The sequence below is a fragment of the Myxocyprinus asiaticus genome, chromosome 29 (assembly GCF_019703515.2).
Source record: "Myxocyprinus asiaticus isolate MX2 ecotype Aquarium Trade chromosome 29, UBuf_Myxa_2, whole genome shotgun sequence".
Taxonomy (NCBI): Eukaryota; Metazoa; Chordata; class Actinopteri; order Cypriniformes; family Catostomidae; genus Myxocyprinus; species Myxocyprinus asiaticus.
In genome coordinates, this window is record NC_059372.1 from 22,739,168 (window position 1) to 22,757,284 (window position 18,117).

At 39.0% G+C, this 18,117-nt stretch overlaps 1 protein-coding gene across 4 annotated transcripts in view; it reads right to left on the reverse strand.

The window, feature by feature from the left end:
- ttll10 (tubulin tyrosine ligase-like family, member 10) overlaps positions 1-18,117 on the reverse strand; it is a 53,936-nt gene that overhangs the window by 32,648 nt on the left and 3,171 nt on the right. For 3 of the 4 annotated variants that reach the window (XM_051662143.1, XM_051662141.1, XM_051662139.1), the window contains exon 1: positions 1,838-2,107. The exons of the other annotated variant lie outside the window; for it this stretch is intronic. The gene's annotated coding sequence lies outside the window, so the exon portion shown is untranslated. Of the gene's footprint in view, positions 1-1,837; positions 2,108-18,117 lie in introns of those variants that run through there. 4 annotated transcript variants of the gene reach the window in all.

An 18,117-nucleotide genomic window follows, 5' to 3' on the forward strand; every position in this document is an offset into this window, starting at 1 on the left:
ACTGCTTCAGTTCCCACTCCGTTTTAAACCAACTAGGTTCTGTCTGGCGGTATTGAAGGCACACCTCCGACTTTGGAGCTGGCCAATCGTAGTGAAGATTTTGGGGTGGCACCTGGGATCGCCAATGGAGCGAACTTTCAGGAAGCATTTATTTAAAGGTCATTGAAGTATGCATATACATAAAAAAAAAAAAATAATAATTAAAAATATATTAAAAAAAAAATCACTTATAGGCAACTCTCTACTTCCCCACTTGTCATCTATGGCAAGACGGGCCAAATCAAAGGTAATCACGGGCCAACTTTGTCCCGCGGGACCTAGTTTGGGGGGTATATATACTGTATATATAATAATTATTATAAAAATATATTATTTAATATATGAATGTATCAATCCTACATGCATGTTTGTAGAATGAAATTACCTCTGAAATCTTCAAAAATGACAAACATTATGCACACCTGTTAATGGAAGTTGTCCTATGAGCACACTAAGTATGCAGTAAGGCAGAGTGTCGAATAAAATGTCTGTCCTTAAGTGCACAAGTTCAATGTGCTGCACTTCCCTGACCTCTCACCTGTGCGCGGTAATTAATACGGCATTTCCCTTGCTGTACTCACAAACACTACAGCAAAAGTGCCATGAGGCTTCGTCACCCTACAAACGTGGAGATCTGTTACCTTTATACATTGTCCCAGGGAGAGCTTAACTATCATAATGCTCTGGCTGGGTTATAGAACTGTGACAAATGACTCATTCAGATGAGGGAATGAAACAGACTCATTTTCCTCCTCCCCACCAATCAAAACCCTCCACCTCACTGTGCATCCATTGTCCTGCCTGGCCGACATTTTCTTTCCACTGTAGACAAGCTCTTTTAAAATGCATTTATCAGCAAATAATGAAGCGACTAAACAACACAAACCAAACTTCCTTACTAAACAATATCAAGGCTCTCTCACGCCAGTGCTGTAGTTAGTAATAATCTGCACCATCAAAAAAGAACAATAAAAGACCAGACGAGAGCTTAGTCTGAATAAGCAAATCGGCTCTTGTTTGTTTTTCACATCAAAGGCGAAAAAACGATAATCATTGTCTCATTTCCTCTGAAATCATGCCAAAAAACACGTAAAGACAAGCCTCGCGACTCACAATCAAGTACTCAACAAGAGAGCTATCGCAAATCTTAAGATGCTTCACATCAAAAGAAAATTAGCTTTCTTAAATATGTAACTAAAATGCTGCGACTTTAATCTTGATAGTTTTAAAAGCAAAACTTTTGATACTGGGAAAATTAAAGCATTGATATATTTCGGGTTATTTTTTTTAATGTAAAATACACAACACCTTTCTTTATCAACATTATCTTGCTGTAGGCCTTTTTAAAGCCATTAGATATAGCCAAGCGTCCTTCTAAAGGTGTATTTTCAGCAGAAAAAGAGAGGGAAGAGAAGCTAAGCTCCTTTCTTTATCCCCTTTGACATGTCTGGCGGTTTGCCTCTACCTGCCCAAACTGGTCCATCCAGTCAAGGAATGACGGTTTGTGTCTATTGTGTTCTCTTTTTCTTTATGTTTAAATGGATTTAAATTTGATACAGATTATAATATTGCCCCAACCAACTTAAATGTTCCCCTTCACATTCTACCTCACCTATGAGCATGTTACTTTGTAACAGTCAAATACCACCGAGTGGCTAAAATTACAACTATTCCACAGTCTGTTAGCAAACAGGAACAAAACTAAGGGTGGGGACAACGACAGCGAACAAATATGACAGTCAACCAAACCATGACACAGAGAAAGACACAAATAACTAATTTCAGTTTAAAAAGTTACCCATTTCTTCATCGAAATGGTCCATGGTCAGAAACCAGATTTGAGAGACACCACGCTGCGTCATGTCCTTCTCTTCTCTCTTCAGTAGAACGACGCCCTTAAAATTCTTGCAACCGAAAGCCAGGATTGCAGACAGAAGGAGACCATCTTGAAGCTGGGGAAATGGATTCCCAATATGGCACTCTGGCATAGAAGTAACAAGTACAAGTACAAACCAGATGAGCCTTTGTCATAATGAAGACGACGGTCTTCGCCGGAAGCTTGAGGTGATGCTACCTGTTTAACCGCTTTGAGCAGAAAGGCAGAATTTGTAAAGAGTTTGCTTTACATGTAGCAGGCCCCCTCCACCCCCACAGGTGTAATTTTCATGCCGCAGCCAATCTCCTTAGCCCCTAGCGCTTGCAGGTGTGTCTCTTACTCTATGATAGGTCAGTCCTGCCCAGGAGAACCCTCTGCAACCACCTGCCTCCGCCCAACCTGCTTTGTGTATGTTTATGATGTCATCTCTCTGGCTTTGCGTGATTGCACCTTCTTTTCATATTTCAACAGAAGTCCACTAATTCCCCCATGTCCATTCTCAAACAGACACGCCAGTATCAGAGAAGGGGGTTTGAGGTAGAAAATACATGTAAGCAAATAAGACCTGTACAACCAGTGGTAAAGACAAGGAGAAAATGCCCTTTCCCTGTTTTATTTGCGTATTCCCACACCCATCTGAACTGTAACCTCAGTCATATAAAACAAGAGACTAACAGTGAGTTAGATATTATAAGCAGAGGGGACACAGGTAAATGCAGCAGGTAAAGGGGGGTTGTGGTTGTTTGTCACTTGGCAGGAGTATAGTCAGGCCTTGAGGCATCTGCACTAATCCCTGTCTACTGCGGGCAGCCAGGTCTGGCTGCATACGGGGGCCAACTTTAATTGCTGGATTAGCTTAAACAATGCAGATTGAGTTGATACTGATCCTAGGTCTGACGGATTTCAACGAAAGTCAAGAGAAGAAATGTTAAATGGTAAATGTGCTCTCAGTTGTTGCGAGATTAAAAAAAAAAAAAAAAATCACATTATGTAACATTTTCTTGTAACACATCACAATAAGGTTGTATACAGTTTAAGCAATAGCTGACATTAACAAGCATTTATTTAGCATGGTTCATGTTATTTTCTACATATACTAATACATTTTTTAACATTAAAATAATACATTAAAGGGATTGTTCATCCAAAAATGATAAAAAAATAAATTAAAAAAATCTTATTTCAAACCCAAATTACTTTCTTGCTTCTGTGGAACACAAAAGAAGATGTTGGGTAGAATGTTGGCCTCATTCACCATTCACTTTCATTGTATTGAAAAAAGATGCAATGAAAGTGAATGGTGACTGAGACTAACATCTTTGTGTTGAATGAATTTTCAGTTTTGTTGAATTATAGCTTTAACATACATTAATGCATTATGAACTAGTTTGAACTAACAATGTGCAATAGTATGTTAATAAATTAACATTAACATTTAGTATTTACAGTACATGCTGTGATAAACATTGCTCATTGTTTTTTTTTCTAATACCTACTGAATTAACTAATGTTGATGTATACAACCTTATTGTAAAGTGTTACCCATTTTCTTTTAAGGAAATGTGTTTTGGGATGTCAGACTGCTCACTTTGATAGAGATAATGGGGGGAAAATAGTTTGCACTGCTAAAAGTTTTATGAATTTGAATCCTTTGGAGAGTACACTCGATCAGCTCATTTAGATCATTTTATTTTGAATAATGCAAATTAAATAGGAAATGCATTGCTTTATATAAAAATAAATTATCATTACCTACAAGATCAGTTCCATGACTATAAGCACAGTTGTCTTTCGGGTAATTGTGAAGTATACTGAGAGCATTACTGTCATAGGAAATGTCAGAGGTACAAAGGAGCACATTTTAATGATGTTGTTAAGGGGGGTTAATGGGCAGGTGACTCCTTAGCCATCACTGATTGTGTGCGAGCATCATGTCAGAACAAAAGGCTGAGGTTTTCCCCATGATAACCCGATACTCCAAGGTGTGAGCCACAATGACCTGGCTTACTTCTGCCATCAAGGGCACATTAATCAACAGACCAAGATAAAACAATTTTTTCTAAGAGAAATACAGATTTGTAGTGTGTCTAATCACGAAATGCAGTGGGGACCCTACAAATCACTACAAAACAGTTTTGGATTTTTGAAAAACGTAAAACAAACATTATTAAGTAAAATAAGGAATATTTAAGATTCTGCACAAGTCTTAGGTCACTAAGCATTGACCATGTTTTCTCTTTTATACAAAAGGTTAGATTTCCTTGAAGCACACAAGATGCTCTTTGGAAGATTCTCAAATCATGCTGGATAACATGAATCATCAGGTTTTGCACAAACTTGTGGAGTCCATTAAAGCAAAAGGGGGACATACCAAATAGTAAGAAATTAAGAAATTATTATTATTATTATTATTTTAATTACATGCTTCCCTGAAATTATTAAGCTAATAACATATTTTGTAATGGAGAAATTTTTTATAAAATTATAAAAACTTAAAAATAGAAGCATTTTTATTAGAGGTCTCAGACTTTTGGACCCCACTGTATTTGACAAAGGAAACTAGAAACAGAGGGAGAATAAAAAAATAAATAAATAAATAAATAAAACATGCAATATATGCCCATAAAAACCACAAAGAAATCAGTTCTTATAACGTTAATTAAACTAGTTATTTATATTTCATAACAACCCTCTGTGGACAAGTTGGAGAAAGAATCACCATTGTTTAGTAAATTTGTGTTTTTAATTTTGATGACATGTAAGCGTAAAGCAACTGAAAACTGAAAATGATATTATGCAAACCAAGAACGGGGCTTCTTCACATATATATCGTTTTCATGTATACAGCATAAGACTTCACGCAATATAGCATGCAAGATTGTACATTTTATTTTATATTTCACTTTTGATCATTTTAAATCACATTAGCTTTTTTAAAAAGTACAAATTTCACATTTTATCAATTAATATGATGTCATGAAATTGTATTTTTAATAATGATACAAGCTTGTGTCACTGTTTAAAATTTCATTCATATTTTAACAAAATATTCACAAGGCTGGAACCTAATAATGAAAATAGAATTACACATAACAATTATTTAATAATTATATTAGTCCTACTACATCTAAACTACTATGCAAAAACTTTTTCTTTTTACCAAACCCTTGCATAGATGGCGACACAAGCATATTTGTTAAATTATTTCATATTTACAGTGTTTTCTAAAGTTTGCTCATATTTATTGTTCTAAGTTTACACTTACTACATTTTGTTACAGGTTTGTTTACACTGTTTGCACTTGTGCAATTTAAATTGAGTTTACAACAGCCGCGTTTCCAATATCAGACAAAATGAGGGTGTCCTAGTGCGTGCCAGGGCCAGTTGCGTTCCCATTGTCACTTCCGGGGCTTCACCGTGCCTCCTCGGGTTTTCCTTGGGGCCAACAGCTAACGGCCAATGGCCTTTGGCCCTTCGATTGCCCTTGGGCCAAAGAAGGCCAACCGGGATAGAGGCGGGGTTAATGTCAAAGGTTTCACTGAGTTTCACTGAGTAAGTTCAGAGGTTTCAGCATCAAGATACTAATTTCCCATCTTTCATATCTAGCTACCAGCTAACCTCAACAGATCAATGGAGAATGGAGAATTGTCAGTACTGGTCAGTAGACGAAATCAGGGCTCTTTTGAATTTTGGGGCTGATGAAAATGTGCAACGTTAGATCAAAGTGGTGTCTGCAAAACAAAGACGTTATTAAGTATATTGTTGCCGAACTTGCCAAGCTGTGTATCCAGCACACAATGGTACAGGTTCAGGAAATTTTTTGTAAAACTTTCAGGCACAGTACAAATCTGCATTCATTTTGATGGCCTGCTTGTCTCCAGAGTCTGATACCTCAGCTTGAGCTTCCCTTTTACTTATGATATGGGCAGGGTGTGTGGGGTTGACACCAGGGTGGCGTATTGATGGCGGGTTTTAGGGCAACACTGCAGGGCTATTGGCCCGATGGTATGAATGCATATAGATTTTGGGCTTGTGGCTCGAGGTCCGAGGTTATTGGCCCCGGCTGAGCATTTGATAGCCTTGGCTCACACTGGTCTGGTAGCAGAAAAGCGGCTATTTATATTTTAACAAGCACTAAATTGGCACTATCTCTTTAAGAGAACCAGCAGCTACGTGAGCAAATTGTTATGGTTTAATGAGCGCACATTAATAAGAGAGAAGTTACACAGTGGTTTTTCCCTCATCCATGCAACGTTTGATAAGAATTAATGTTTATTTTTTACTTATTGATCACCAAGTGACTGTAAATAACAGAAAGGATATTAAAAGAGACATGAAATGAAAATGGACTGTGTGGATCTCGTCTTTGGACACCCAATACACAGAACCAGCCAAAGGAAACTTTAACCTGTCAGGATTCACGAGTCGGGACCCAAAAGCTGGATGAACTCAAAATCTGGTTTATTGAAGGACAGAGAAAGCAAACTAGGTGAAGTTATTCAAAATACACTGCATCCACAGTGTGGGGGAAATGGGCAGACAGACACACAAAGAGCGAATGATCACAGGAACTCGGCGGATGGCTCACGGTGAAGGGCATCCTTCTATGAGTGAAGATACAGCGAGTCGGATACGGCTTCACGGGACCACGGGATCCACGGGCTCTGGAGGAGGCAATCAGAGGCACACACGCCGGGCTAGCAGAGAGAGAGGGAGGATTAAACTGGGAATTCCTCAGAACTGCGCTGGCGGCTGATAACACACAGGATGACAAGCAATCTGAACAGGCACACAGATGGTATAACAAATCCTTGAAACAGGCAGGGACTAGCACAAGGAGCAGGCAGACAGAATCCAACACTCGGGAAATAGCATTTAATACAACTAAACCATGGCGGTTTTGATGTGACACACACATGACAATCCAACCAAGACAGAACGAAATGAGAGAAACTAAGTAGGGGAAACATAACGAGACCCAGGTGTGAGCAATGACAGCAGCCCGTTCGTGGTAATCAGTAATCCGTGACACGTGCGCACCACACCACACACACCAAAACAAAAGCACATGTAACTGACAGCGCCATACACACACATGGACAACACAGACTTACCTCAGCCAAGATCCCGATATTACCCCCCCTCAAGTGGCATCTCCAGACGCTTTGGGGAGGACTGACTCTTGACGCTGATGAAAAGCATCAATGAGGGAGTGATCCAGTATGTAACGAGCCGGGACCCAACATCTCTTATCCGGACCATATACCTCCCAGTCCACCAAATACTGATCCCCCCAGCCCAGTCGCCTAATGTCCAACAACCTCCTAACCATGTATGCCGGTGTATCATCAATGAGGTGCGGAGGTGGGGGGTTGGGAACAGTGACGGTCTGAAGAGGAGACTGGCGGACGGGCTTAATCTTGGAGACATGAATGATACGGTGAAGGCGTCTCATTGCATGAGGCAATTTCAGATGGACAGACACCGGGCTGAGCACCCTCACTATGGGAAACAGCTCAATAAACCTGGGCACAAGTTTGCGGGAACTAACCCTGATGGGAATCCTAACCTTCCAGGCCACCACATAGCAAGGAGCAGCAGTCCGGCGTCGGTCCGCCGTGGTTTTAATTCTTCTCCCTGCCTTCAACATAGCCCACCTCACCAGCCTCCACATTCGTCGACATCGCTGGCCGAAGGCATGAGCCGAGGGTACCACCAACTCGGGTTCTTGGTCAGGAAACAATGGAGGTTGGTAACCGAGGCAGCAGTGAAATGGAGAGAGGCCTGCAGATGATGCTGGTTGGGAGTTAAAAGCATACCCAAACCATGAGAGCCACTTGCTCCAGGATGAGGGGCTCTAAGAGGCCACACAACGGAGCATCGCCTTCAAACTTTGGTTGGCCTGCTCAGTCTGGCCATTGGTCTGGAGATGGAACCCAGATGATAGACTAATAGAAGCCTCCAGCTGCCGACAAATCTTCCTCCAGAACCAAGACACGAACTGGGGGCCCCTGTCGGAGACCACCTCCACTAAAATACTGTGAATCTGGAAAACATGGTCCATGACAGTGGCCGCCATCTTGTGCACTGAAGGGAGCTTTGGGAGCAGGATAAAATGGGCTGCCCTCGAGAATCAGTGTTGCCACGGGACTGGGGAAGTCCTGTGACAAAGTCGAGGGCGATGTGCAACCAGGGTCTTGAAGGCAAGGGTTGTAATAACCCAGCCGGGGGACGACTGGAAGACTTACCTCTAGCACAGACTGTACAGGCCAAGACAAACTATTTTCTGGCCACCAGAACCATTGCCGAATGACAGCCAGAGTGCGCCTCTCCCCCAGATGACAAGAAATCCTGGAAGAATGCCCCCACTGCAGGACTGCAGGTCAGACCGACATGGAAACAAAGAGTAGACCCGCTGGAATGCCCTCCAGGGCCGTCACTCCCCGTAGCACCCACCGCACCCTCGCCTCCACCTCCCAAGACACTGCAGCGATAATTCGCTGGGGGGGAACAATAGTGTCAGGGGAGCTGTGTGTCTGAACATTCATGGATGCATGAGACCATGTCAGGTTTGACATTGTTGGAGCCCAGTCGGTAGGAAATGATGAAGTTAAACCAACCGAAGAAGAGCACCCAGCGAGCATGCCTGGAATTCAGCTGTTTGGCAGTCCTGATATATTCCAGGTTCTTATGGTCGGTCCAAACCACAAAGGGCATAGCCGCCCCCTCCAACCAGTGACATCACTCCTCCAGCGCCAGCCTGAATAAAACACACAGAGATACATCCTGCCATCCTGGATCGAGTGCTAGGAGAGGACCGCCCCCATGTCCACACCAGACGCATCGACCTCCACCACAAACTGACACGCTGGGTCAGGGGTTATCAACAGGGGCGCAGAAGAAAATAGAGATTTTAATGCCTCAATGGCTTTTGTGCCTGGCTATTCCAGGTGATTTTGGATTTGGTGTAGGTCAGCATTGTGAGAGGGGCGGCTATCTGGCTGTAATTTCGAATGAAGCGCCGGTAGAAGTTGGCAAACCCCAGAAACCTCTGCAGGGCCTTGCAGGTATCTGGGATGGGCCAACTGGTGACAGTCCTCACCTTGGCTGGATCCATGCGCATGCCCTCAGAAGACACGATGAACCCCAGGAACGGAACTGACTGCGTGTGGAAGTTGCACTTCTCCACCTTAACAAAAAGTCTGTTCTCCAATAAGCGCTGCAACATTTGCCTGATGTGCTCAATGTGTTCCTGGAGAGTTCTAGAGAAGATCAGAATGTCATCTAGGTACAAAAACATGAAACGGTTAACCAAATTGCAGAGAACGTTATTGATGCGTGTTTGGAAGACGGCGGGAGTGTTAATAAGGCCGAATGACATAACCAAATATTCAAAGTGCCCTGTAGGCATATTGAATGCTGTCTTACACTCATCCCCCTCCCTTATCCTCACCAAATTGTAGGCATTGCGGAAGTCCAACTTCATGAAGACAATTGCCCCCTGCAACAACTCGAAGGCTGAGGACATCAACAGCAGAGAGTAACAGTTCTTAACCATGATGTCATTCAGCCCCTGATAGTCGATGCAGGGGCGCAAGGATACATCCTTCTTCCTCATGAAGAAGAACCCCGGGCCGGCTAGGAGCGAGGAAGGGCAGATGAGGCCAGCCGTGAGCGACTCCTGGATGTATTTGTCCACTCCGGTGCAGACAGAGAGTAGAGCCGCCCACGTGGCAGAGAAGTACTAGGGAGAGACTAAATAGGGGATACATAACGAGACCCAGGTGTGAGCAATGGCAGCTGCCAGGCCGCGGTAATCAGTAATTTGTGACACGTGCATGCCAACACCGTGCACAGCAAAACAAAAGCATGTGTATCTGACAGCACCATGCACACACACACACAACACAGACTTAACCCAGCCGCTCAGTCAGAGATCACGACATTACCTGAATGATGTGTACTGACTTGCTTTTATTGTACAAGTTCTTAAATTCAAATCTACAAGCTCTCGAGCTTTGTAAAACTTTTACCTTCCAAGAGATGCATCATGGTCTGTAGATACTGTAAACGAATAATGTTGTGAAAACAAGTCTGTGAAAAAGTTTAACCAGAATCAGAGCTGACGTTGTTAAATGCAATGTAAATGTAACTATTGTGGCTCAAGTAAAGCGATGGAGACACCTCAATCCACGACACCTCAGGACTCATTGCAGCCAAATAAGCTAAATTTCCTTCAGTGTGCATGCTCACGAGACACCGCATGCAGTAAAGATGAGACTGAATCCAGCTTCTTATTAGCCAGTTTCTTATTCAGTAAAAGGATTGTGGTGCTTAAATTCTCCCTCGCCACAATACAACTCAATCTCTGGCTAGTAAAATCGGAATATTTACTACCCAGTGGCTAATAATAGATATATTTTAGTTGCATACCACGAAATGTAGTCACATATGCAAGTGATTTACTCACAGTGTAGAGGGCTGTTCATATCTTTTTAAGATGTAATGAACGAAACATTGCACTTTTACCTGTAATTCATAAAAAAAACAGATCAACATAAAGGTAACTACTTGTTAGTTGTTCACCCTTACATGATCTCCCCTCTGATGAGGGCTGACACACAGTATTACTTGATCAGCAGTGTAGAGAAGTGTTGTACTTAGGTAAATGGGGACAAAAAGCCATATCCATTAAGTGGCCCCCATGCTTAGTGCTTCTGTCCCCCGGCTGTCCAGTTGGCTAGGCCCCCCGTGTGACTGCAAGGAAATTGTCCAGTCTAAAAGGTTTGCTTTGTTTAGCATTCTTTCATTTGCATTCCAAATTAGGTTTAAGAGTGAACCAGCCAGGCACAACCAAAACTCATTTGGGTAGAGATACATATCAGCCATGGCTGTCACGCAAGGCTAGTGGAGGGGACAGACATCAGCTCCCTTCCCAAAAGATCTGTGCCTCAGACTGCAGATGCAGTCCCTCAACAAGACAACAATCACAGCAATATGTTTATCTGCATTAACTTTCATTCTTGTTCTAGTACATGTCAATCAATCACTTAATAGACATGGCAATGGCAAACAGGAAAATGTATGTGGCAGAAGTTCGTACACCTATTTACTTAAGCATGTCCTGCACTGGCTAGACAGCAGATGAATATAAACAATGTAAATGTATAGTGACATGCTGTTTTTCATATTGGTTTGCCTTTAGGACCCAGGATGCTAGTTGGGATGAGTCACCTCTTGTTGATGAAAATCAACTGATTCTACAAAGTCCATGCACTGTGTTTAACTTCAGTCTTTACTCAATCTCTTAATATAGCTTGGATAAGACAATTCAAGATTACTTTGCATAATAATCAGACTGTGACAGCACACATTTATGGGGCAGCATACAATACATATTCTTCTGTCACACTAATGGTGCATTAGCAACATTTAGCTTCAAGACTTCTAAAGCCTCATCTATCTTGATCTCATATATTAGTGTGACAGACATCATATGTTCAATGTTTTTAAAGGTCTCTGTTATCACAATCAAAATGGTTCCAAATGATGTAAAACCCCAAAGAAATTCAGAGAATATGTAATTGAATTAGTGCAATTTCAATAAAGTATTAGTACTGCATTGGCTGCAAAATTTTCCACAACAATATAATAAGATGCCAGAGCCGAAGCTCCAAGGTCAAGTTTCCTGTCCTCTCTATGAAGGAAAAAGGCTAAAAATACAACTAAAAGGGGTAGTTCACCCAAAAATTCTGCCATCATTAACTCACCTTCGTGTTGTTCCAAATCTATATGATTTTCTTCAGTAGAACACAAAAGGAGATGTCAGACAGAATGTTAGCCTAAGTCACCATTCACTTTCATTGTATAGGAAAAAAGAAAATTTGTTTGAAATGTCTTCAAACTTTTTCCTTGTGTTCCATAGAAGATAGAGTCACATTGGAACAACATAAGGTTGAGTAAATAATTACATAATTTTCATTTTTGGGTAAACTATCCCTACAGCAATCCTTGTGAACTGCACAAATAATGTTGATATGAAAAAGTGCAATGCAGCACTCTTAGAACATTCTTTACAAACTCCATGAACTTCAACACCTGTTGTATGCTTTTTTTCTCTCTTTGTGTCTCTCTCTCTCCATTTGCTTTTGTTTTTCGGTTCGGTTGACTCCTGGATAATTACAGAGTTGTGTGTAGTCTTGGAAGGAAATGAGGGCTTAGTACAGATGGGTCAAGGCAAAGGCTCTTGTTATCTAGAGCTGGGACATCTATTTTTACTTCTTACATTTGACATAGTAAGTTATAAATGAGCTGCTACAATAAAACACCATAATTTGTTAACGTACATCCCATTATCTCACAATTACCTCAAATCACATCAAAGATCTGAATTTTGTAATTTCTTAAATGTTCATGTGTAAAATGTCAGAGATCTTACATTTGAGCGTATAATATTCATATCCTTCTTGGATCTTTAAAAGCTTCTATACCTGTGGCAACTTCACCAGGGGATGAAGGTATGAAAGGGGACATAAATGAATTAGCAACCACAGCCTTGCTCTGACTTGCCACGTATTATACTCAATGGGTAATTGGCCTCCAGGGATAGTGGATGTAGTGTGTGTGTGTGTGTGTGTCACTGAGTCTTTCTAGGTTTCCCCAAGGAGAAGTTGCCATTGGAGAGGGGAAAGGAGTCAGTCCTGCCAATTAATGATGCACCTTTTCCCCACAACATGCTAGCTAACAAATGACACTGATAAAAATCAGAAATCTTTTAAAAACCTAGGTTAAAACACATGTATCAACTTAATTAATAATTTCAATAATGTTTTCAAACATATTTTTCAAGGTAATTTTTTTAAAACATTTTTATATCATACATTTTTGAGTCACTGATATCAAGTTTTCTTAGAGTTACTCCATTTGACCTTTTCATAACATTTTTAAAATATCATATATTTTTAAAACTTCACACATATTCATGAGGGTCTTAAGGGATCCTCTCTGTTTTATGGATTTCTCGTCACATCAAAATGGTTTCCTGCATGGTAGTTACACCACCTTACATTGATTAAGTTGACAAAAGTTCATAAAATATTTATATTTTAAAACCAAATTGTTTCACTACTCATTTAAAAAATAATAATAATAATAATAATAAAAGATGATTCCAAACTACTTATGCCCATATTTCTTTTTTCAAGATTTTCATCTTTTATACTGTTAGCTTTATACTTATTTATACTGTCTTTGAACGGTTACACCACTGAGATATTTTTGACTTTAACCCCCAGAGAGAGATATATATATATATATATATATATATATATATATATATATATATATATATATATATATATATATATATACACACACACATATAGTCACATCATTGACCCATTTACTGATGAAGAAAATTTTGTTAAAATTCTGAAAACTCACAAAATTGAGTAGAAATGACAGAAATTATTGTGACAAGTTCACTGAAAAAATCATGTAGTGGTGAAGTAATTATAGCAGAAAAGATCAAGAACTTTCTACTTTGAATAAGTTGAAGTGTGAACTTGAAAATATTAAGTAAACTCTACATTCAAACATGTAAAAATGTATGCTCTACCTTTTAAGTTAATATTATTATTATTGTTTTTTTATTTTACATTTGTATTTTTTATTATACATGTCATCATGTATTAATCCGAAAGTAGAAATTTTGTAATATTTTTTTGCTAATTTGAGTAAATTTCCCTGATGAATAAAATAAATAGATTTTCGAAGCTGTGTTCCCAGCATGCACTGGGATTGAATAATTAATGAGCTTGCATGGATTCACTGTTTGCAAGTTTATTTACACTGTTTTATTGTTTTGTGCAGTCTTAAATTCATTTTCTACTCAAAATTACTTGTTCATGATCAAAACAATTATCTGCAGGGTTGGGAGGGTTACTTTTGAAATGTATTCCACGACAAATTACAGAATACATGCTGTAAAATGTAATTTGTAACATATTCCTTTAGATTACTCAAGGTCAGTAATGTAATCTAAATACTTTGGATTACTTCTTCAGCACTGGTAGATTTTTTCACATGTTTTGACTATAAAAACTCTGCCAGTACAGTAAGACAAAATATACATGTTAAAATACATTAAACCTAAATATCTTATGCAGTGTTGTTTCTAAAACAAGATAAAGCTAATTGATCTAGTTTTAAAGATCTTTAGACATTTTTACAGAAAAACAATATATAATTTATCATCAAGAATAAGATTTTTGCCCTAATATCAAAGGTCTTACTAGAGAAAAAAAAAATATTATCTATTGTGGATTTTCTTGATAAAATATCTATCTATCTATCTATAGATAGATGTATGATTGTGTCTGGTAACAGGTGCATGTAAAATGACTAGAAATAGCATTTTAGCTTAGCATACAGCTAAATGTTTATATGACAGTTTACACAAGGTTTATTTCTATTTTTGCTGCCCCAAACTTACTCTGCGTGCAGGTCTAGATCTAGTTTCTATTGCAAGTAATGCAGTGTGATGTTGTCTCATAAACTACACTGCATGCATTAAGTTTGTGGGAGGCTTCTGTATGTCATGTAGTATAAGATCAAACATATATTTTGTTAGGAAAATTCAAAATGTGACGTTCTAATAAGATGTTTATTTAAATTTGTTTACGTTTGTTTAAGTACCATGTATAACATAAGTAAAAGTTACTGAATTTAAAAAAAAAATTAAAAGTTACATTTACTCACACAGTTTAATCAATATTATGTTATAAATTTAAGTAGATTTGACTAGAAATTTACTTAGGAAAACTGTGTGCAAAACCTTGTGCAAACTCGTTTTTTTTTAGTGTTGTATGGACATAAAGATGAAAACATTTTTACGTTTGTTCAACCAGAACTATGTAAAGCTGAAAATGAATGGACAATGATTAGAAAAAGCCTGAAAAATGCAGAACTTGTCTTAAGATTTAAAAATACAAGACCACAACAAACAGTTTGATTATAATAGCTGTATGTCAGTCATTTTTATCTCATGTATTTCAATGGACCCAAAACTACTATTCAACCCACAAAACCATTAAACTGTCTGGATGTACTGGTAAATACACCACATCATATTGTGCCTTAGCAAGTGACTTTAGCCATGGTCTGATAAAGAATGATTCTATTTAGATTCAAAGCAAACCTTTTCCATATTGCTTTATTGACTCAGCACGCACATCCAACAAAAAGTCTCTCTTCCCCAGTATGATCTTCAACAGACCATCAAACACACCTGTGCCCGGCCTGTTTTATGTCAACTAACATAATGAGGGAACAACAAGAGCAAAGGAGTTTGTTTGGAAAACGAGACTGACTGTTGTCCAACAGGTCTCTTCTCTCATTGTTTCTGCTAAAAGCCAGCTCTGCTCGCTCAGCTTTTAGGCACAAACAGTATTGTTAAGCTATGTATGCTTTTGAGGAGATGATGCTATGAGCAGCCATTACAACATCTCCTACTGTTACACACCTGCCGGCACAATCATTTTAGGAGAGTGTTTACTCTTCATTATATTATTGATAAGTTTGTGGACAACATCAGAGCCCTATGATTCAGCATACGTGGAATATAATAACGGGGGGATCAATAGATTTTCAGGGTTCATATAAAGTTTATGTCAATGTCATTTTAAATGTTCGTTCATGCTTTGTCTCAGTACAGTGGGATAGGAGCTTGTGAAATCTGTGTGGGCACAGATGGAGGTGCAACAGAAGGGCTGATAATGATGCAAGATCTGTTTGTGAGACTGTCTGCCCAGAGGGAGCTCTGATCATGGGGAGACAGACTCATTCATGGGCCCCTACGGACGGGTTACCATGGATGATGTACAGGGCACAGTCTTGTGTTATCGAGCCAAGCCAGAGAACAGGATCACAGAAATATGAAAGCTGTTGAACACAATGTTAATATTCAATGGAATTTGCTTGGAGTACAAGACCTTTTGTGCATACATAAGAGAATATCATTATCAGTTATCTGGGACAGTTTCCAAATGAAAGTGATAAATATTTACACTTCACTACTCTTCAAAGGCAAGGACAGCTTTTCAGAAAAATTTAAAAATCGAGTTAAATCGAGTGTACAGATCTGTCATCATCCACCATCCCCCATGTCACTGAAACTCATACTATGTTTTTCCCGTGGAACACTCAAGGAGTTATCCAAATGTCAAAGTTGCTCTCTTACATACAACTAAAATGCATAATAATCATTGGCTGTCAAGTTGCAATTTGGCTTTATTTATCCACACAAATGATATGTTAGGTTGGTATTTGAACCCAAATCTTCTTGCATGCTATAAAAACTATATCATGAGACAAAACTACTTAAAACTACTAAATTCTTGTCATGTCTTATCTCACCTAGGCCAGAAAGCAAACAAACAAAGAAAGAAAAAAAGACAGACAGACAGACAGAAATACAGACGTAACAGACAGAAAAACAGACCAATAGACAGAAAGAAAGACAGACAGAAAGATGGACGGACAGATGGAAAGAAAGACACAGAGACAGACAGACAGACAGACAGATGGAAAGACAGAAAAAAGACAGATGGGCAGATGTGTCAATGTGAGAAGCATCCCTTACAATTTTACTGACTGGCACCTTGTGAACAGAAACAGTATGACATCACGAAAGATGATTCCTTTAATCAGGTTCTCAGCGACAGTGGTAGGAAATCCCAAGAGGTGATGCTGCTTTCCTCTGGTTGATATCAGTGAGAAACAACTCCTGACACATGGATTCTCATTATAGACAGATGTTACCATAAGATTTCACCAGAGATTATTTAGCAGAGATGGGCCACTTCTATTCAAATGAATGGGAGAAATTGGAATGCCCAGTGGTCAAAGGATGTAGAAAGGATGTCCTGCTTTACAGTTAAAAGAGACAATCACCTTTTAGATATAGACATAACCTGTCAATCAACTCTAAAACGCGCATTAGCTATACATACCGGAAAATTTCATTTTTTAGCATAATATGAGATAAAGAATCACAATTTATGATTCCAGTATTGTCAGATTTTATTGCTGATTTGAAATATGTTCTTTGATCATATTGACCAACCGTTTTTGAGATTTTGGTCTTTCTCCATTCAAATAGATAGGAGCTGCACTGGCATGACTGTAAATATCCTCCTGAGAGCGTTCCAAAAATGTCCGCCAATGGACTGACTTGCTAGAAAGACTTTGATTTCACTCAATTAAATTATGTCACTGAAATAAGCCTCATTCAAACCTGTAGACTAAGTACAGTAAGATGTAATGACTGTTTTAAAGAATCTGATTAACAAGCCACTGACAGGTCAGTGTTTTTGTGTGACATTACACTAAGAGCAACTTAATTTATACATTGATTAAAGTGTCCTAATAAATTGCATAGCTTAAGCACACCTTAGGTTTTAACAACAATACCAGATAAAAATGACCTGTGAGTCATTTAATGTGAGGGAAATGTAAACAGCTCAACCAGCCCTCTTTATCACTTGCTATTAATATACTGTAGTTCAAAAGAGCAGGGATGTTATGGCTCCAATTAAAAGTGATTTACTGTACAGACATTAGTGGGCATTATCATTCGTGGGCATTATCTAACATAGAGGAAATGGGTGAGCAGCTAATTAGTATGAATGTCTCTGAACTTGTACTAAATCCACAAAGAAATATTATCAGCAATTGAAAGATGCACATGATGGAGTGGAAATGAACAATGAAGTTGAATTAGTACAGTGTACTAAAATCTCAATTCTGTGATAGATTTGTGTTGCATGCTACAAAAGCAGAGCTCTGAATTCACAGTAAGGTGCATATTGTTTCGATTTTGCAGTTGCTGATGTAATAATTGACCAAAAAGAAATTTACAATTAAAATAATAAAACAAACATTAGCAATAGGCTAGTATATTCATTAACACAGAAAACAAGAAGCAAAAATGCAAAGTGCTTCTCATGCTGTTCTCAAGTATATTTTCAAAATGGTAAACTTCATCTATGTCAGCCCACTCCACATTATATAAACAGTTTCTGTGAATGGTGAGGAATCAAAGTCCAATGCTTAAGCACCATTTGACACCATTCTCCAAATACTGTCTCTACGGGAGAGCTATACATCAGTACCGCATTATCAGTGGGCTGGGTACTTTTATT